The 10,000-nt window shown below is 36.8% G+C and overlaps 1 protein-coding gene across 2 annotated transcripts in view; it reads right to left on the bottom strand.

Moving 5' to 3' along the window:
* Nucleotides 1-10,000, bottom strand: part of LOC113821126 (CAP-Gly domain-containing linker protein 1) — a gene marked incomplete in the record, with an annotated part of 289,710 nt that overhangs the window by 233,587 nt on the left and 46,123 nt on the right.

Here is a 10,000-nt window from a genome sequence, read left to right as displayed (position 1 = left end):
TTGAAATAATAACCAATCATTGTTTCTACCTAAAATAATAATAATAATAATAAACAGCAAGAATTCCCATTCTCATAGAAGATAATAAAATAACTCAACTCATAAAACGTCCTGCTCGCCCCTCATGAGGCACCATTAACTCATTAAACAAGCTTCTCAACTTGGCTAATTAAATACAAGGAATAATTAAGACGCGATTTTCTATTACTAATCACATACTGGAGTTTGCCATTATGATTTTTTTCTTCGGGTGACTTGGCAATTTTCTTCCCGTTTTCTTTTCTTTTTTGGGGGGACTCTCTCATTAATATTTTCTTTTTAATTGGTTCGTTTAGCTACTGTTCATAAATCCATTAACCTATCAATTTATGCTCATGATTCTATTTCTTTAATTATTTCTTTAATACATCTAGCTATCGGTTTCCTATCTTTCTCCCATTTTTATTCTCTGTTGCTTATCCATATATTACCCCATTTCCTTTTTTCTTTCGATTCTTTTTCCTTTCTCTTCTTTCTCCCCACCTTCTTACTCCTCATCCTACTCTCTCATTTGCTTTTTTCACCCTCTTCCCCATCTTATTTTCTTCCTTCTTCCCTTCTTTCTCCCATTTCCTTCCTCCCTCCTTCCTCCTTTCTCCCATTTCCTTCCTTCCTCCTCCCTTCTTTCTCCCATTTCCTTCCTTCCTCCTCCCTTCTTTCTCCCATTTCCTTCCTTCCTCCTTCCTTCTTTGTCCCATTTCTTCCTCCCTCCTTCCTTCTTTCTCCCATTTCTTTCATTCTTCCTTCCTTCTTTCTCCCATTTCTTCCTCCCTCCTTCCTTCTTTCTCCCTTCCTCCTCCCTTCCTTCTCCCATTCCTTCCTCCCTCCCCCTCTCCCTGCCCCTAGAAAGGCCGAGAAATAATTAAGACAAATTCCTCCTCTCGAATCGCTACCGGGTTTAACCTCGTCTGAATTTGCGGTCGCCGACGGCCGTGGCCTGAGCGGTCCGGTTTAATGGGCGCCTCGCCGTCCGTGGGCGGAGGAGAACTCACACCCGCTTAATCTAGGGCGTTCATCTGTTGCCGGGAACGCTACCACATATAAAGCGGTCGTTGTGGGAATTCCGTGAGGGAATTCGTCTTTTGGAGGAAAGTCGATAATCAGGTTTCAAATGTCCTTCGCAGGGCGGGATGGCGGCCATCTTGGAATTGGGTAAAAGCAGCACTTTTTTTTTTTTTTTTTTTTTTTTACTTAATAGTCAGGATAGATATGTTTTATTGGAATTTTATTGGACTGTAATTGAACAAGTGTCTCAGAGGGATACTGGGGTAATAAAGTACTATAATGTATCCCATTTTATTCTTTTGTTAAAGTTGAAAATTAACGAAATGTCGGGAAAATCCTTCTATCCTGTGGCTCTCCCGCTGACGTTTCGGACCGATTTTTTACCGTCAGCCGAAGACGCCACCGCATCGCGTTTTCAAATAACAAGTGCGTTTGTAGTGGCATTTTCTAATTATTATAAAACTCTTCAAGTGAAAATGCTAAAATTGTACATTTCCTATGCTATTTATTATTTCTCATTTAATTTTCTATTGTCTATTATTTATTATTTATTTGTTATGATTATTATCATTTATCATTATCTATTATTCTATTTATCATTCCACAACCAAAACAAATACAAACAATTATCTTTTAAATCGAATTTTTCACTTGGACATAAAAATGAACAAATTATCAAAACAAACGAGAAATGACGGTTACCAAACCAGCCATTTCTTCGACGGAATCACTTAACCAGTTTAACGATCTACATTATTTACTTGTCGCGGCCAATCTATAAATCTCGATGTTTGAAAAATCAGATTTCTTAATGGGGTCATTAAGGTAATATCATTACACGGCGATGGTAATGAGATAGCATGAATTAAGCAGAGAGATAGCGATGGGCGGGCGAGGTTAAACGGCTCGTTTGCTGTGTGTGTGGTTAGGCTTGTGGGAGTGTGTGTTTGTGTGCGTGTGTATGTATGTGCATGCGTGTGTGTGTCGGTGTGTTTCTGTGTTTATTTACATCTGCATTTTTTTCTGTCCTTCCCTGCGTGTGTGCGCATACGTGTTTGAAAGAAAAGATTAGCGAAGTACATCTCGTATACATTTTCGCCACACACACACACACACACACACACACACACACACACACACACACACACACACACACACACACACACACACACACACACACACACACACACACATGACAACACACGCGCGCGCGCGCACCGGGTCAGAGCGTGGGAGGCGCACGAGAGGGCGGAGTTGGTATATGCAAATGAAATCATAAATGTGGCGCGGTACTTGCGCTACCGAGCCACATGTTGCCAGGAACGTGGGGCGAGGATGGTGATGATGATGGTGGTGATGTAGGCAGTGATGGTGCTAATTATTATGGCGGTGTTGGTGATGATTGTGATGGTGTAGGTGATAGAGATGGGGGAGTGGTGATGCGATGTTAAGGACGGTGACGTTGGGGAAGATGATGATTGTGGTTGATGATGGTCGGAGATAGATATAAAGGCAATGATGATGATGGTGATTGTGTCCCCAAAATACTCAAGATATCTAGAATTACCCTTTTATGAATCAATTTCTGTCTGGAAATCGTTGGCGTTTGGATCGAGGCAATTCTCTCTCTCGTTCCACTCCTCTGATGTGCTCTTGTTAACCTGATTCGGAATCTTATCCAAGTATTCATGCAATGGCGTGAATAAAGTATGTTTCTTTTTTCATAGCTTTGTGTTGTTTATTTTTTTAAATGGCTGTTTTCTCTCTATTTCTTTATTTTTCTATCTAAAAATGCTTTGCCAAAACTGAATTGATCGTTAGACAGCAATGATTTGATTTCATTTCATTATTATGTTTTATTTATTTCTATTTATTCATTTGTTTATTTATTTATTTATTTATTTAATGTTATTTTTTGAAAAATGAAATGTTCTGGTTGTTTAAAGAAATAAGTATTTTCAATTTTGAATGATGGTAAGTGATGTCAGTCATAAAATTCCGCAAATATTCTCACTGTATCAATTGTGCAATAAGGTTTTTATCGCTTATTTTCACAGCAATACAAAAATAAAAGAATCAATACGAAATAGCAGTTATCAGCGCTTTAGTCAGTTATCAGTGGGAATAAACATTAAAATTTCGAAAACTTCTGACGTAAAATATCTAATCTTGTTCACAGCCATCCGAGGCGTCATGTGTATAAAAACTTCTACTACGATTTGTCTTCACAAGGGAGCGCGCGTATAAAAAAAAGAAAAAGAAAAAAAAGGTTAGGCCTAAAGATAAACATAAAGAGACCGATTGTTATTGTGATTGTAGGAATAACATCTTTTTTTTACGTAAATAACTCAATCAGGAGGTCACTAAAGCAGAAGAGAGAATCGTGGCGGGACCATTTCAACTTTTGTTAGCTAGATTACACTCTTCCAAATACAGGTGAAGCTCTCTCGAAACCCCAGCGAGAGACGGTCACAACACCCATAAGACCCGTAAGGTCGTCGCTCCCCTTCCGTCTGTAGGTTAAGATCACCCCTAATGCCGAACACCCTCGAGTGGGATGGTCAGCGCAGCCCCCGCCCCGCTCCCAACCTAACTCCAACCGCAGGTGATTTACGGTCAAAGCTAAATTCACCCTAATTGAAATAATCAAAATAACAACATCAGCAGATATATCGCGAGAGGAGTAAAGTGGATTTCATTAAGCTCAGAGATATCCGCCATTTTTTTTCTTCCTTTCTTTATCTGAAAAAAATAAGATAGACAAGAGGGAGCTGACACGACGAGCAGTCTACGATGGCGACGCCCACGAGCCTAAATCAAGGTAAACCGAGGTCGAGGTTCTATAACACTTCCTCGTATTAAGGCTTGTGGAGTACGGGCCTAATACAGGTTTAATGGGGAACGTGTTCACTTGCGCAGATGCGTATAGATGTTCAAACTCATCGACAGGAAAAAAGGCACGTGAACTTGCGTATAAACAAGCATAAAGATACGAAGGCATACAGGAATACACACAGACAGTACAGACACACGTACACACGTATACCTACGCTCTCTCGCTCTCTTTATCTGTTTTTGTCTGTCTGCCTCTCTCTCTCTCTCTCTCTCTCTCTCTCTCTCTCTCTCTCTCTCTCTCTCTCTCTCTCTCTCTCTCTCTCTCTCTCTCTCTCTCTCTCCATCTATCTATCTATCTGTATCTCTCTACTCTCTCTCTCTCTCTCTCTCTTTATCTTTCCCCCCCTATCTCTCACATACCCTCTCTCTCTCATACCCTCTCTCTCTCTCATACCCTCTCTCTCTTATACGCTTACACCCTCGCAAATAATCATAAGGCATATCAGACTTGCATTTGTTGAGACAATTAAACAAACAAACAAATGCAGATGGAGAAACGGGCACATACGAACGTTCAAAAAACCTAGTAAATAAGCAGATAGACAAACAGCGTACGCACAAATTCCGTCCCATAATTTAAAGAAAAAGAACTCAACCGTTTTCCCCTATAAAAAGCTTCAACGTCCTAACTGTATCTTCAGCCAGCAGACATCTTGAAGTATTTAGCATAGTTCCCTTTAGGTCCTTGAACTCAATCCTTCACCTTGTAACTAAACCTGATTAAAACATCACAATTAAATCGTTAATGCAACTGGATACGAAGAGAGAGAGAGAAAAAATGCTTTGAAGATGGTACTATGGAAGTGATAATAGGAGCACAAAAAAATAATTGCTAACTTTAGTTGGATAGTTGCCAGGTATATATTTTTGGTTGTTCAAATTGCAGTGTTTAACGATGAAATATGGTATGTGTTTAAGACCGGAATGATGTCCATTAATTGTTTAATTATTTCAACACTGCTTTTATCTATTAAAGGTCGGGTCGGGATGATAGAAATTGCAATGATAAGATAATCATCATATCATTTGTTTATAGCAGGGATAATACTGTTTATGATAATGACAACGATGTCACTGATAACAATGATAACGATAATGGTGTTTAGAATCACTATCATTATATTGAGAATAGTAAATGGAATATGGATAACAAAAATATCTGTACGTTCAGTGACAATAACAATAACATAATCACAACACGAATTATAATAAAATTCTAATTATAATCATCAACACTGCGTTACTATTTATGAAAATGATGATACGATTATGATGTCAATGACAATGGTAATGGTTGTTAAGAGAGATTGGAAATGTGATCACGTACTTCAAATTATTTATAGAAATAATAGTATATTAATACACTATGTATGGATAAATGAATGAATTAGATATATTTGTGACAGGAATTGCTTATTGTGCGGGCGTATATATCTGTATGTGTGTGAATGTCTAAATCCTCTATTTTTTCACTGAATTAAATATTTCTCCAGAAAACATCAATTACTAGATATAAAAAATAATCATGATAATAACTGTAACAATAATGACAATGAAAATATTAATCATAATGATGACAACAGTGATAATGATAATATTAATGATGATCATGATAATAAGGATAATAGTGACAAATATAATAATAATGATAATAATGAGCTTTATGCTGCTGACAATGATAACGGAAATAGTAATAAATATATGAACAACAATAGCAATACAAAAAACAATAACAATAATGATTTCAATGATGATGATGATAATGATGATAATAATAATTATGATAATGATACAAATATCAATTGCAATGATAATGATAATGATAAAAAAATAATAATGAAAACGAAAAAAAAAAATAATGATAATAATAATGATGATAATGATAATGATGATGATGATGACTAATAATAATAATGATAATTATAATAATAATGATAATAATAATAATGATGAGAATGATAATGAGATTAATGATAATAACAATAACAATGACAGTAAAAACGGCAATTAGATAGAACCTACATTTTCCTCATACAATCTTCATCACAAACGAGTCTTCACAAACTCATCAAAATCCTTTTTTTTATGAATGAATGAAATAGTAATGCAAATGAGGTGACCTTTTCACCCGGAAACTGAACATATATGGAGGTCATGTAGAGGTCATGTACGTCAAAGAAAATTTAGATTTAAACGAAAATTATTATAACACAATAATGATAAGGAAACTATTTATGTTTTTTTTCGTCAATATCTATTTTTTTTTCAAAATTATTTCGTTATTAGTTATGGCGATTTTTTTTAAAGAGATATTTCGGATAAATTAATCTTAGAAATCTTGATGATGCTTTCACTTTTTGGTCTTTAAAAAATCATTCGAAATATATTAACAACAAAGACACTTCGTTGCCAAAGTGGAATGGGACGAAATTTCATAATAAATTATACAAATTGACGCAACGAAAAACAGGTGAGTTTGTTCTCATCTTCAGTACCTCCGTCCCCCCCCCTCCCCCCCCTCCTTCCCTCGCCCTTCAATCTCGTACGCTCGCTTCTCTGTCTCTCTCTCTCTCTGTCTGTCTGTCTGTCTCTCTCTCTCTCTCTCTTTCTCTCGCTCTCTCTCTCTCTCTCTCTCTCTCTCTCTCTCTCTCTCTCTCTCTCTCTCTCTCTCTCTCTCTCTCTCTCTCTCTCTCTCTCTCTCTCTTTCTCTCTCTCTCTCTCTCTCTCTTTCTCCCTCTCTCTCTCTCTCTCTTTCCATCCCCCTCTCTCTCATACTCCCTGTGGGCGTGATGGTGGGCGGAGAGGTACGCCCATGTAGCGGGTGCGGGCGCCGACCCGACCCTTCTCCCGACCTTGAATTCGAGGCCCGTCGCCCGCCCACGGTCCACATGGGGTGCACGCCCACGCGGCGGCTCGGCGCGTACGCTTCGCCTGTCGCTGAGAGAGAGCTTTCGGGCGGTGGGGTCGGCAGGGGGGGGGGGGCGGTGGCTGTTTTTTCTACTCTCTCTTTTTCTTTCTCTTTATGTGTGTGTGTGTTTGTATCTATCTATCTATCTATCTATCTATCTATCTATCTATCTATCTATCTATCTATCTATCTATATATATATATATATATATATATATATATATATATATAAATACACACACGCACACACACACATATATATGCGTGTGTGTGTGTGTAGATAGACGATAGATGGATAGATATAGATATAAATATATGTATATTTGTATATATATATATATATATATATATATATATATATATATATATATATATATATATATGAATATACAGACATATGTATGTATATATAGTTATATTCATATATCTATATATACATACATATACACACCCACATATTTGCTTATTCTTTCTAAAGCCTTTCTATACATGTATCTGTAAGCCTATTTATCTGCCTATAAATGAGGCTTATGCATGAGTGTCCATCTTTCTGATCGATTTGGGAAATTTGTGGTTTATTTCGTGGTGACGAGATCGAGTGTTTGATTATTGGATTCCTTGTTTGTCTGTTCGAATTCTGTCCATACGTTTATTTGTTTCCTCTGTAATCTTCATTAATTTTCTTATCTAGCTGTACGATTAATATATCTTTAATGTTACTTTATTTGTTTCCTTAGCAATCTTTTATGTTAGCTATCTTCTGAGTTAGCTGTGCAATTGATTTTTCTTTAATATTACTTCATCTGTTTCCTTGCTAATCTTTTTTCCCATTTTCTGATTTAGCTGTATAATTTATATATCTTTATTACTTTATCTGTTTCTTTGGTAATTTTTTTTTTATTTTATTTTGAATTGACTGTACAATCAATATATTTATATTACTGTATGAATAGATATGATATGATATATATCATATTTTCTACGCTTTTTATACCAGTGAACCAACATTACGCTCTTCCTATACAAAATCTTCTAAAAGGAAACCCGATATAACTTTTAAATCTATTTCGTTTATTTTTCTACAGATATCCTTTATTTAATTTACTCCCTTCAAGTTTTTTTCCGCATTTTGCCCACTGTCGCTTTAGATCTGCAAATGATGATGGAATTATAAACTTTTTTCACCCCATAATGTCAGATAATGATGATGGTGAAGTTCCTGCACTTTTCACGGCCGGGCGGATGTGGCTCGCTCGATCAAAGGCAATTTCCTCGTTTCAAATGTTATATTATGCGATCTTTGGGGGATTTTTCCACGCTCTCTTTTTTAGGAATGTTTTTGTTTTAAATTCTGCATTTTGTTGTTCTTTCTGTTTTTGTGGAAAATGGGTTTTATTTCTATTATTTCTCGTAGCTGTTTTGTAGTTTGATTTTTTTCATAAATACACATACATATATATATATATATATATATATATATATATATATATATATATATATATATATATATATATACATTTACATTACTCTATCTCCCAGGTAAATTTTCTCATCTATCTGCCTGCCTGCCTGCTTGTTTGTCTTTTTGTCTATCTGTCTGCCTGTCTGTCTGTCTTTCAGGCTGTCAGTCGCACAGTTTTGACTGTTAAAGTGATTCTGCTCATAGTGACTTGTTTTTTTTACTTTTCATTCGCGCGAGAGAAAACGAAATGGGGATAGAGCGAAAGAGAGAAAGATAGAGAGAGAGAAAGATAGAGAGAGAGAAAGAGAGAGAGATAGAGACAGAGAGAGAGAGAGAAAGATAGAGAGAGATAGAGAGAAAGAGAGAGAGATAAAGATAGGTAGAGAGAAAGAGAGAGAGATAGAGATGGGTAGAAAGAAAGACAGAAAGATAGAGATAGATAGAGAGAAAGAGAGAGAGATAGAGATAGGTAGAGAGAAGGCGTATGTGTCTCTGCATGTGAAAATGAGCATAAGCATAGGTACGAACACACGCATACAACTATTCGAATCTCTGTCTCTGTGTCTTTATATATATGTGTGTGTGTGTGTGTGTGTGTGTGTGCGTGTGTGTCCGTGCGTGTAAAAAATAAAAAATATGCATATGCATATATATATATATATATATATATATATATATATATATATATATATATATATATATATATATGTATGTATATATGTATTTATGTGTGTGTGTGTGTGTGTGTGTGAGTGTGTGTGTGTGCATGTGTGTGTGTGTGTGTTTTCATTCATATTCAACCCAAAGACGACAAGGATAAGCAAAAGAGAAATTAACTGCCGCCTGTCCTTCTTTACCTGACCCGGAATCAGAGGCTGTTTCTCGACGCCTAACATACCTGCAACAGAAAACAAGGAAGGAGAGGTTAATAGACTAATAGTTAAGTATAATACAGTGAATTTTGTTTCACTTCTGTCTAATGCGATAAAGGTGTGTTAATGGTTTTCATGTCATAATTATAAAGCAATGTTACATATGGCCTTCTACTATTTTTTCTATATCTCGCAGTTTTTGTTTTCTTTTGATACCAAGTTCTGCTTTATGTATTATAGATACTTATCATTACATTATGTATTATAGATACTTTTTTGAGTGGATACCTTCAGTAGATTCTTATTTACGCGTGTGCTGGAGTTCATCGAAATTAAAAGTTGAAACTGATAATAAAAAAATAAAATGCTCTCTCTTTTCCTCCTTCCCTCCCTCTCTGCCTCCCCTTCTCTCTATCCTTCTATGCCTCCCCCTCTACTTCCCTCCCTCCATCTCTTTCTCTCCCTCCCTCCCTCTCTCCTCTTCTAACTCCCTCCCTTCCTCCCCCTTTCTCCCTCTTTGCCTCACTCTCTCCCTCTCTGCCTCCGTCTCATTCTCTCCTTCCCTCCCTCCCTCGTTTCTCTCTCCCTCCCTCCCCCTCCCTTCACTTTTAAGCCTATCTCAAGAATCAAATTGTATCACACTTCCCACCCCTCCCCCCTAACCCCCTCCCTCCATCACTTTCCCCCCCCTCACCCCACCCCCAGATAAACATGTGGCAGTCGTACCTGATTTACATATCTGTCAGGTATGCAGATTTTCTCGTAATTACTCTGGTCTTCACAGGTGTAAGTGAAGTCAAGTGTTGGTATTAGTGCTTT

The sequence above is a fragment of the Penaeus vannamei genome, chromosome 22 (genome assembly GCF_042767895.1).
Source record: "Penaeus vannamei isolate JL-2024 chromosome 22, ASM4276789v1, whole genome shotgun sequence".
Lineage (NCBI taxonomy): Eukaryota > Metazoa > Arthropoda > Malacostraca > Decapoda > Penaeidae > Penaeus > Penaeus vannamei.
This window is presented reverse-complemented; position numbering and strand designations above follow the sequence as displayed.